General features: G+C 35.7%; 1 protein-coding gene across 6 annotated transcripts in view; it reads left to right on the top strand.

The window, feature by feature from the left end:
* Window positions 1-12390, top strand: part of LOC126968756 (tyrosine-protein kinase Src64B) — a 123663-nt gene that overhangs the window by 39472 nt on the left and 71801 nt on the right. For 4 of the 6 annotated variants that reach the window (XM_050813888.1, XM_050813898.1, XM_050813872.1 and 1 more), the window contains exon 1: window positions 3781-4001. The exons of the other annotated variants lie outside the window; for them this stretch is intronic. The gene's annotated coding sequence lies outside the window, so the exon portion shown is untranslated. Of the gene's footprint in view, window positions 1-3780; window positions 4002-12390 lie in introns of those variants that run through there. 6 annotated transcript variants of the gene reach the window in all.

Below are 12390 nucleotides of genomic sequence, written 5' to 3'. Positions count from 1 at the left end.
CAGATCTGTTTTTCGCTGAACTATCCAGATGCCGCGGCTGGCGCTGTTTCTAATATATGACTCCTGAGTGTGGAATTCTTCATTCCATCCTCCTCGGTGCCTATTGGTCACAACCTTGGGTTTACCGCTCCTGCGGAATGGCCTCACGCCGAAAGTAGGAGTGCTATCTAGGCTAGCTAGGCTTGGGACGAAGCGGTGGTATCTACGGATGTAAATACCAGCGAACTATAAAATATGTCATGTCTCCAGGGCTCTGATAAGAAGTCGAAGTACATGGGTAGAATTGGCGAGAGACTTGCACGCTAAAGTAAGAATAGCCATAGTTGTAAAAATAATAACGAGAATCTTTGCATACATCTTCAAATATATTTTAAAAACTCTATAAAAAAAGTGTTTCGTCATAGGCCAAGTCGTTGTCCAAAAGGTAGGTAATAAGTTCATATATACTCCTAGAAACAATTATGTATTAATTTGAAAAAAAAATTGGTTCATTTGTGTAAAAACACCTACTGTCATCGAAGCCACTGTCCGTCAGTAGCATGATACTCACGCATATAAAGACTAACAGGCCCCCAAAATACGCATTCACAAACAAACCAACGCTCGCGTCTATGCACCCTGATGTGACAAGAAGATATTTATTACCGTCGCCCTCTATTCCATCTGCGTCAGATGTTAACTAACTCTTAATGACCGTGAGTCAATAACGCTGAATGATTTACTAATATGTCAAGTTAATTTTTATTTATTTTCTCTTAATTGAAACTTTATTAAAATATTTATGTATCACTCTCACGTAACAAGACCTTTATGATCACGAACAAACTTACGGACTTTTTAAAGTAAATACTTAAGAAAAATTAATATATAAATAACATAAGGTTATTCTAGTTCTAGATTAACCACCAAGATTAAAAGAGAATTCTTACTGACGTTATTTATAAAACTTCAAAAGGCGCAATAGGTAGAACTATATACTCACACCACAGTGCCTCCGATGGAGAGGGCTATGCTCGGAGTTACCCTGCGTGATCGAATCAGAAATGAAGAGATCCGCAGGCCATCCAAAGTCACCAACATAGCCCAAATAATTGCGAAACTGTAGTGGCAGAGGGCAGGGCACATAGTTCGACGGACAGATGGCCACGTACCGGAAGACGCGGTGTTGGTAGACCCCCCACAAGATGGACCGACGATCTGGTAAAGATCGCCGGAATCATCGGACGAAGGAAGCACAGGACCGCTTGTCGTGGAGATCTTTGGGGGAGGCCTTTGTCCAGCTGTGGACGTCTTCCGGCTGATGATGACAGTGCCTCCAGTTCGATACTCGCCTGCCACGTATCAATTAGTTTTCGGTTTACGGATACATTTGAACGTTTATTCGACAATTATTAGGTCGGGAACGCTCTTGTGATTCCTCTAGTGTTAGGTTTAGATGGAGTGTAATTATTACTAGTCAAATTATGCTCGTTTTCTTCCTCTTCCATTCAAAATGACCATAACTATTTTAAAAAAACAAATAAAGCATCAATAATTATGCTTCATATATGTTTTTAATTAACCGGAAAAAGGTTGAACTTTCAAATATCTCTGTATCACCGTCAATCATGTTTATTTTTTTCCGCTTTTAATGACACGCTCAAGATTATGTAACACGAGCTTTCAGTTTTACTGAAACGAAAACTATATAATTCATTTCGCTTCATCGAGAGCTAGAAACTTTATTTGCATCATTGTATTTCCGTTTGGGCGTTATTACCCAAACAATTAAATTATAATACAAGTGATTAACTAAGTGACTAGTTGATCCAATTTTACGATGCGGTTTATGAATCAGCGTCAGTGCATCCAAATATATTCACTATTCATTAAACGATTCTCGCTCTTATGACTAAGCATGTTGGCTAGTAGATTTCACTAGTATTTATGAGTGTAAGCTTAAGGCTCGTATTCGTGTAGTCTCAATACGTAGACCGGTATCAATTAGTGTATATTGTCTCTTTTATGCAAGGTTATGAAGACAGTGACGTAAGACACTTTATCACTGATTTCTTATTCAGTGTCCTGAAATACGGACCTAAGTCTGTACCACGTACATAAATAAGCCATGGCCCCAACACTCCGTTTCAAAAATAATGCTTTTTAAGATATTATTAGAATAATAATTCTTCTACACCCCACGCTTTTTTTACAATAAAATATATTTTTTTACACTATTTTCAATTTAAATTTATTTTCTATTTTTTGTTGAATTTGCTTTTTTGTTTTTTTAAACTATTACTTATTTTTCATTTTTTCGTTAAATTTTCTATAAAAGCGTATTTTTAAAACTATTAAGTCGGGTCAGCATTTATGTATAAAAAGTAATTTTTCAATTTACGTTCTTTGTTACAAATGAATACAAAATTAGACTATAATTAGTGGACGAAATATTTACAAATGCAATATAATATTTATAAAAAAATATTATTTATCAAAATAGGACTCTAACCCTATTTTTCACCTAGAAGTATGATTGCAAAGTGCCGAACTGTTGATATTATATATTTAATTACGTTAGAAAACGTTACGAAAGGCCTCTTTGCAAATTAATTAAAAATAGTTATTTTACAAAAGTATTTAAAAGAAACGTGGTACGAAACCTTTCGAGCATGATTTCGACCACACTTGGGCGTTTTTACAACGCACGTTTAAAAATAGTCTCAGTGTCGTCAATTATCAAACCCTACTGGGCTTATCTACACATCCTACAGTTGGTAGATATCATGGTATCGTCAGCTTATGTACGTTTCTTATCACACAACGGTGCAGGGACCGCTACCCAAGATACAAGATAATAGTTTGTTAAAAACTTGGAGAGCATCTTAAACCACCAGCTCTTGGTAGGTATATCTAATACGCAGTACATGGCAGATCGGTTGAGTATTCTAGTTGAGTTCGTATCTTCTAGTATCACGATATGTATATAAGTACATCTTCTTACGGCTGCTATTGAGAGGAAGGGAGGCTAGGTGGTAAATCTGGCAGTTGGCGAGTTCTTTGATCGAGTAAGAAGGCTTCCCGAGAGGTTTTCCAATCACCACCTTCCTCATTGGGCACAAGAAGACTCGACAGTAAGTCTGCCAATGAGGCATGCCATATAGCCTTGCTCTAGTATGGCATCAGAATCATCTTACGAACATCATTAATGGCCTAGGGGAAAAATGTGCTATGTTCATAGAAGAAATTGAACCCACACCCATTTGCTTGATATAAAAGCAAGTAGGTATATGGTCTATCACCAAACCAATAGGGTGCGGAATTCAGTTCTCTTTCTTATTTGAATATAAAGACACCAACCATCCTAACATTTAAGTTTCTTTACCAGTCGTGGCATTATTATCGAATTTTAAAATTAATTATTGCGAAAACAAACATTATTCATTAATACATATTATGTTTATAATCAAATCAATAATAAACTATTCAGTAATTTTTATTTTCGGTTCCTATGTTTTTTTTTTTCAAATTACTCAGTATCGTTTAGTATAACATAAAACATTCAATTTATTTTCACAAAAATCTACAGGCTTCTATCCTGAAATTTATGTGTCCTAGTATCTTGGTTTGTGTTGTAAATGCTCTAAATAAATAAAATAATAATAACTTCTCTCCAAAAATGACTAGGGCTTCAGAAGGCTCTGGTTGGCTTGACGCCTCCAACCGCGCTGTAGCCCGACCCGCCCCGCTTCACCTCGCCCCTCAAGCTGCCGTCAATGGACGCCTGATGCAGTCTCCGTTACACCTCCGTGGGGAACGGACGTCTCCTGTCTACTTTAAACGTTTCGTGTTTGAGCTTTGCCATTCTCATTATGAAGTGTACTTTCGATGTTCTTTCTCTCTGTGTCTAAGTGTCCGTGTTGTGTTTACAAAAATATCGTGCCCTTTACAGGATGTTCTGTTTATTAATTGTGTTTATTTTGATCAACGGAATGTCACTCATTATTTAGTAACTTTTAAAGGTAAGACATGTTTATCTCATACGAGTTGATATTTGAATGTAAATACAATATCTAGTGTCACTGATTGACAATAATTAAATTTATTTGATAATAATTCACTGTAAGTAATTGATCGGAAACAATAGCTTTGTTTGTGCAATGACTGTTTTATATTTTCGAGGGTATTTATAAATTTTGGTCGGTTTGTGAGAACGTAAATATTTAATTATTATGGTAGGATGTAAACGACAAGGGTGATTCATGAAACGATATAGGCACTAGGGCTAGGTGCATGTGTGGAAGCGGGACAGGAATATTTATGACTGAGGGGCTAGCAGGTTCGAATTCACAGCTACAATGGACGGATTTGGGGGAGAATTTATTTAAGGATCCATTCATCGCATTTCGTTTAATTTAAATGTCTGACAGAATCATTGAAACGTGTTAATATCTTACTAAATATTATGTCTCGCTATAAAGAAAACAACTAATTATGTCAGTTAAGTAATACTTAACATATCTCTCTATTTATATATAATACGAATTCTTGTTTGAGTAAGCCAAAATAATATACATTATTTGGTATTAAAATTGAGGTAAATATTTCATTATATCACCCAGAATACTGAACTGTAATACATAATTGCAGTGTTCCTAAGAAACGGATAATCCGTTGCTCGACACGGAGTATCCTCTCTATCCAAGAGCACGTAATCGGCCCATTAATAATTAATTAATTACCTACTTCTGCGTCCTGCGACTTTAGTCGCGGAGATTCTTAATCAATGATTTCTGTGAACCGATTTGAATAAAGTGAACCCGCAACACTGCGGGTGCAAAGTAAAGTTACTCCGAATTTAAAACTTTTTTCTAATCAGAATAACATGACAGGGAGAAGTAATTTTTAACTTGGAGCTACTTCGCGTTTATAAGACAGCTTGTATATATATTTATATATAAATATCAGCTGTTTTTGAGACTAGATTACCTTATCTTGCAAATAAAAATGATTTGATTTGAAGGCAGAGGCAAACCGACAAGTGACAACAGAAAGTCATTCCAAATACTATTTCTTTGGCCTAGGTTGTATATTCTATTTTAAGTACAACTTGGTGTACAATTATGCAACTTTGGCCTTTATGGCTTATTATTTTAATAAACTTAACATTTTTGTTTGAGAACCAATTGGAATGAAACAAACACTTTCTGTTATATTAAAAGTTACTCCAATTTTAAAATTACTTCATGTAATTATGTAGTGGTAAAGGTAAGATAAAGACAAAAATTTTAAATTTGGAATTATATCTTTATTTACTTCGTGTTTATTAATAACACAGTAAATGTAATGAAGAGCTTGCGCAATGAATCAGTTACGACTGCATGTAAATCCGTTCCGTCATTTCTGAGATTATCGTCCTAGAGCAAACAGACACACAAACAAAAATTTACTGTCTGGTGACATAACGCAGATCTAACAAGTATTCGTTCCTGTTCATATGCGCGAGGTTTAACAGTTCGACAGACAATGTAAATATTTTAATACCATGTTGCTTCAATTTTGTTGATAACAGAAACAAGTTTAAACATGTCGGTCAGCGGAAACAATGATACAAGTATTTCCTAAAACTAAGGCCCCATTAACTGGTCACAAAGCGTTGGTCATTTTATAGAAAATCCATAACCCTGAGATATTTTATATATCTAGAGAGCCCCTAGCTGCTAGACAACCAATGAAAACAGGCAAGGTTTATTATTTTATCGGAGTTGTAGTGCCGCTCAGAATTTTTGGGTCTTTCAAGAATACTGAGCGGCACTGCATTGGTCAGGGCGTATCAATTACCATCAGCTGAACGTCCGGCTCGTCTGGTCCCTTATATTCTCTACGATCAACACCTATTTTTGTATCGCGATTTTTATACGCTGGGTCAGCTAGTCTATATATAATATAATGAAACTGGTCATTGTTTGAGGCTTAATCACGCCTAAACCACTGATCGTATAGACATGAAACTACCACCATTCGATACATCCTAGATGGTTTATGGCTACTTATTTCACGAATTCCAACGTTCTTTCATTAATTTATTTCCTTTTAAATTTAAAAAGCGGGTGGGAACGGCTAGTTCATTATAATTTTTGATGAATTACTCTGGTTAATTTGCTGTGACTTAATAAGCGTTCCCTTCGAAGCGATTCGAGCCGACTTTATCTGAACGAGCCGAGAGATTTTTACAGCCAATCGTGACAGCTCAGTCTAATTAAATACTCACAAAGTAACATGCTCAGCGCACTTAAAGAAGTTTTCATTTGAAAATACACACTCTTAATAATAATTCATTAGCGAGTGCACATTTTAATATGATTTGCGAGTGTGTACTTTCTCTGAATGTTTCCATTTCGCAGACCAGAGAGCAGAAGTGGTATGTTAAACTTTCATTTATCATTTAGAATCACATTTTAGCGCATGTTATAATTGCTGTTTTAGCGAAGTGCTGAGATTTTTTCAACAAGTTTTATAACTATAAAGATTCAATAATGAAAGTCAGTCATATCATAGACTTTTGTACTTGCGTATTAAGTAGGCGAGTTGAGAGATCGGTTTTGAATTTTTGATTCGTCATTCTGTGCTTTAATTCAAAATACTAAGGAGCTAATTGCGAGCGTGGCTGACTGTTTACGACTTTTTAATCAAAATCTGTTACAGTAACAATATATTCGCTTTCCAATTCTATGTTGTTGTATCTCTGTTAGATATAATGTTCTTCTCTCTTACATTATTTGTTCGTCTATAATCTATATCCAGTGTGTATGGTGTGTATATAATATAAAAAAACCGTTAAATTTACTATTAACTAGGTCCAATAAAGTCATGGTGAAAACAAATAAACGCGTTGGCATATAGACGCTGAGAGGGATCTTGAGCGATCAGCGAAACTCGCACGTAAAACGTTTGTTGATTACATTTGTTTGTCTTCTTCTTCTTCCCTAAATCTAATATATAAAATTCTCGTGTCATGGTGTTAAACATTGAACTCCTCCGAAACGGCTTGACCGATTCTCATGAAATTTTGAGTGCATATTGCGTAGGTCTGAGAATCGGACAACATCTATTTTTCATCCCCCTTAATGTCCACACGAAATTTTTATTTTTTTGACATTTTTTTTTAATTTGTTTGATTATGAAATACATACAATTTCAAATTTTCACCCATCTACGATCAACAGTTACTTTTGTATCGCGATTTTAATATCGGCAATACAACGTTTGCTGGGTCAGCTAGTAATAAAATAAAAAGCCAGCTACGCTCCTGAGATTCCTCTGGTACCTATTGAAAGACGTGTGTACTTCTATGCAATTAAATCCACAACATTCAGAATTCAGAAGCGTAGAATATAATCCTAATTTAATTAGGCACATAATTACGTTATTAACTTTCGTATATCTATTATAAAAATGCCGCTCACTTTCCATATACTTATTATGTTTTCATCAAAAATTAATTTGAAGTATGTGTGTGTGTGTTTTTTAACTTTAACATGAATTTCTTTAGAGCTGCTTTAGAATACTGATGTAAGCAAAAACTGAGTTATGGAAACATCTGGATAACGAGTTATGTTATTACGCTTCACGAAGCGAAACGGATGAGTTCATAATTATTAAAAGTACTGTAGTTGAATACAAAATTTGTTGTAAAAGGTTAAAAGATTAATTATTGGATGTCTTAGTATCTATGGAAACTACTAGATTGTCTTGTGATTCACGCAACTAAGGCTAAGATCTATAGAGCGTACCTACTTTGCTGAGACTTTACTTACGTGAAACTTAGCTGAGTGTAAGCTTAGCATAATCTTAGAATTTTTTTATAGTCTTTTTTTTATGAAAATAAGGGACGAGACGAGCAGGACGTTCAACTGATGGTAATTGATACGCCCTGCCAATTACAATGCAGTGCCGCTCAGGATTCTTGAATAACCCAAAAATTCTGAGCGGCACTACAATTGTGCTCGTCACCTTCAGACGTAAGATGTTAAGTCTCATTTGCCCAGTTATTTCACTAGCTACGGCGCAGTAATTTTTTCACATTTCTGCTTCACGGCAGAAATAGGCGCCGTTGTGGTACCCATAATCTAGACGGCATCTTGTGCACTGGTCAATAGTCATATGACAGCTGAAGTTATGCTGAGCTTAAGCTAAGACAGTCCAAATGCAAAAGTTAAGTTCGCGTTTCATCAAATTTCAATCTAAGTATGCTCTATAGTTGATCGCAGCCTATGTCTGCGTGGACACCTCGGAGCGTCGAATAAACGTACATATTAAGGGACTACGCGCACTTATTCAGCTCCTTTCGCGTTTCGCTGAACGATTTTGATGGTCACACTTATACAGGCTCTGCTTCTATCAGCCGCGTACGGAACTTTAAATCACGTCTGCACTCTTTAATCTTTGCGTGCATAATGATTACGTCAAATCAATGCAGGAACAATACAGGTCGCAACTTGTCGACAAGGAGTCGCGAACCAACCCTGTAAAGAGCTGTTCCGCCGCACTCGATGGCGAACAGCGATGTACGCGGCGGAAGAGCGCCGAACGCTCTCTATAGCATTCGCATAATAAAAACACATTTATCCTCATTTGATGCTGGTTTGCCGCGAAAGCAGAATGTACGCAGAAAGCTGAATCGACGCGTACACGTCTCCATACAAAATTGTTATTTTCTATGGACAAAAGCTGAAAAGAGCTGAATAAGTACGCGTAGTCCCTAATTAGATAACTGAAAACGTGGCGGGCGAAGATCAAATGTGGTGGGATTCAGCGGTTCTACTTACTGCGCCACTCACGCTATTGGCTAACTCCTACAAGATTTTGGTTTACGTTATAGCAAAATTATTGCTATCTCGTGAAAATGAAATGAACAGCTTTTTTTTATTTAATAATTTTTACATATTTTTATTTTGCATGCCTGTCATTAAGTGACAATATAATATATATATATATATAATGTCAAACTGGTTAGAATCGCCATATTGACCGATGAACAGATGGACGAAAGCGGAGTTTTAGTAATGGGGTCCCAGTTGGTTACCTTTTGGGTACGGAACCTATAAAATTCTGTCTCTGTTTCTTTATGTGTTACCCGTTGTACCCGATCATTGCATATATTTGAAAAAGTTGACGATCTGCTTCACGCCACACAAAGCTGTTTATCTTATCAAGCTTTCCCGGTTAAATATTACGATATTGATAGGGTGAAATCAGTTCGTAAATCGTAGGGCATGCGATGACATTAATTTGCTTTATTGTTGTGGGACCGCTCGCTTGTATCCAACGCAGGACAGTGACCCACTCTGTTCGATTTGTAGTCGCTTCTAGTTGTCAACCATGACTATATCCACGTACTGCGCCACCTACACGAGCGATTGCACCGCGACTAGTCCGCCGTTATATCAAACAAACAAACAAAAATATTTTTTATTTCGTAGGTAAATTGCATTACACTTGAAATATGTCATTTTTTCATACAGCTAGTTCGGAAGGCAGATTTCCTTAGAGAAGAACGAGCAAAAAACTCTAAGGTTGCTGTTTTCAAAACAATGGTATTACAGGTTTTTATTTTCAATTTAATTTTACAAATCATTTCAATTACTAAATGCTTTACACGAGTAAGTCAACAAAATTTTAATTAATAAGAAAAACATAGTTCTAGTTATTGAGTACATACATATAGTACAATACCGTAGATGCATCAATCCACACATACCGTAAATAAAAATAAAGGCAGTATGCGAGCACTTTAATAGCTATTATATAAAAAAAAAATTAACTTTAACTTAAAAAAATAAAGAAATAAAAAAACATAAATCATATTTCCCGGTGAGAGGATCATCCAGCCACCACATATCGTCGGATTGTCTCTACGAGACCACGTTTATCTCGTCAGCGTAAAGACGCGACTCGCGGAAACGTCTTGTATTTGTGACTTCGCTTGATCACGATGACTCATTGTTAAATTTTATTGTTTTTGTAAAAAAGAGTTACGACTATATGTTTAGGAATCTTTTTTAATAAGAAGATTTTTAGCTAATCGTCACATCGTCGTGTAGAGGCATGTTTTATGAGATACGTGGCACGACGATATTACTCGCTCGTAGAAGTGACTGCTAAAATATGCGGCTCTAAAAACTATGCTTCTCACCCACTATCCGCATAGCATACGTTTTTTTTTACAAAGTAACTTATTGACCCGATTTTATGCGCGTATAGATTTAAATAGCTAGTAATAACTAATAACAAAGATATACCTAGTAATACAAGTCAGATGACGATGGATATAACATAAAAAGGCGCGTGTGGAGCCGATATTCATCAAATTTTCGAGCAAGAATTGCGAATGTGATCTGGTTATGGTTTGGACAAGGGCAAACTTCTTAGAATGCCATGATTTTCGGTCGCGAGTCAGTCGTAGAAGTAGGACTACACTACTACTGGTAAGAGACAAGATCGCTGCTCGTGTTTCGGTATGTCGAGTACACGATATAAGTTGCACGTGCTTGGTGTTTTCATAAAACAAAACAGTCTTGCAAAGAACTTAGGCAGTGTTTACTTTAAATATGAATACCTACCACCTGTTCTGTAAATGGCTGTGCCTTAACATGAGTTCTAGTGGCAACCCTTGCATATTTTACCGACTAAACTTCGAAACAGGGTTATTTAGCCGCAGAACAAGTACTTGACCCACATAAGATGACAGCCCTATATTTACAGGTTTACTTAACAGTTAAGTTTAATATAACGGACGACTCGAACTTGCACACAAAGGGTTCCGTACTTCCTACAATAACACTATGTACTTAAATTTCTGTAAGATAATCTTTTTTTCACTTTAACATCTTACTATCGGACAGTAGTCTTAATGCGCGTGCCCGGTTTTCAAAGATGATACGACATGATGGGTACCTTCAAAAAAAGAGCGTAAGGCCACTTCAACGCTCCTGTGATTGCTCAGGTGCTGCAAGACATTATGGATGGCGGTGATCACTTACCATCAAGTAACACCTACGTTCGATTGTCCTACTACTATTTTTTTAAGATAATAAAAAAATTAACAAAAAAAACAACCGACTTCAAATAAAATCCTATTCCAAAACAGTAGATATAATATGCACTAAAAAGTAAAAAAAAATGCGTATTTTTATGCAATCTTTTAAATAAAGATAAAATTATCAAAATCGGTTCACCCAGTCGAAAGTTCTGAGGTAACAAACGTAAAAAGAATACCGACGAAATGAGAACCTCCTCCTTTTTTCAAGTCGGTCAAGAATAGTGATAGAGCGTTGGTAATAAGATAAAGGTAAAGGGCTTTTAGTAAACTCTCGTCGGTTATAGGCTTTCCATATTAGATTTTTAGTTTTCCGGGTAAAGGTAATTAAAATAGACGTAAACTAAAAAAACAAAATTGATACTTGACTTAAGAAGGTGAGGCAAAGAATGGGAAGCCAACCGCTTGATGGTCTGCTGCTAGCAAACAAGAGCAACGTTATGACAAATAAAATAATTATTTGAAAGATTTAACATATTCAAGTCACCCATACACATTCTATGTGTGACCTAAAAATAATTTTCCTTTGCCTAATCTTTGAATTGTTCTTTTTGAAGTTATACTTCTTTAGGCGCGTTATGAAAAAATTATGAGAGTGAAATTTTTAGATGCGCGCGCATCACTGTTACACAAAAGTAACAGGGTGAAGTTGGTTCCTAAAATTTTCGGGCGTTTGCGACATTAGTTATTTTTTTATGGTTTCTTCGTCCATTATTAAGATAGGCAAAAGGTTCAAGCCCGTACAACCGTATTCGTTATTTAATAATTGATTGTCAAAGCCATCGTTGCACGATTTTTACAATATTGTTATTTCTACAATCGTAGAATAGCACGAGGAATAAATAATTTTAAGGATTTTTTCTTTGTTAAGATAAGAAGTATAACGCGTCTTGCGTGCATACATAAGTACACACACACTTTTTTTATCAATTGTAACACTTCGATATATAAGATAAAGCGTTATTCATCTCTCTAGAAGATTTTTTTTTTAAATTGAGCTGAATCGGTTATCATTAGTTAGTTTTTAAATGCGTGCACAAAACCTGAATAATCAGAGACAAATTGCACTCAAAATCTCTAAAGCTCTTTTATATACCGAACTTGACACAATTTTAAGGTGACCTATTTAGAATTTATTCAGTATTAAATAAAATGTTAACTTATGATTTATACTTGCTGTGTTCGCTACTTCGTCAACATAGACTTAAATCTATCTTTTTTTTATGAAAATTTTTTATGACGAGATGAGCAGGACATTCAGCTGATGGTAATTAATACTCTGCCCATTACAATGCAGTGCCGCTCAGGATTCT

This window comes from Leptidea sinapis, chromosome 1 (genome assembly GCF_905404315.1).
Source record: "Leptidea sinapis chromosome 1, ilLepSina1.1, whole genome shotgun sequence".
NCBI classification, from domain to species: Eukaryota; Metazoa; Arthropoda; class Insecta; order Lepidoptera; family Pieridae; genus Leptidea; species Leptidea sinapis.
Note: the sequence above shows the minus strand (reverse complement) of the source record. Positions and strands in the feature narration are given on the sequence as shown.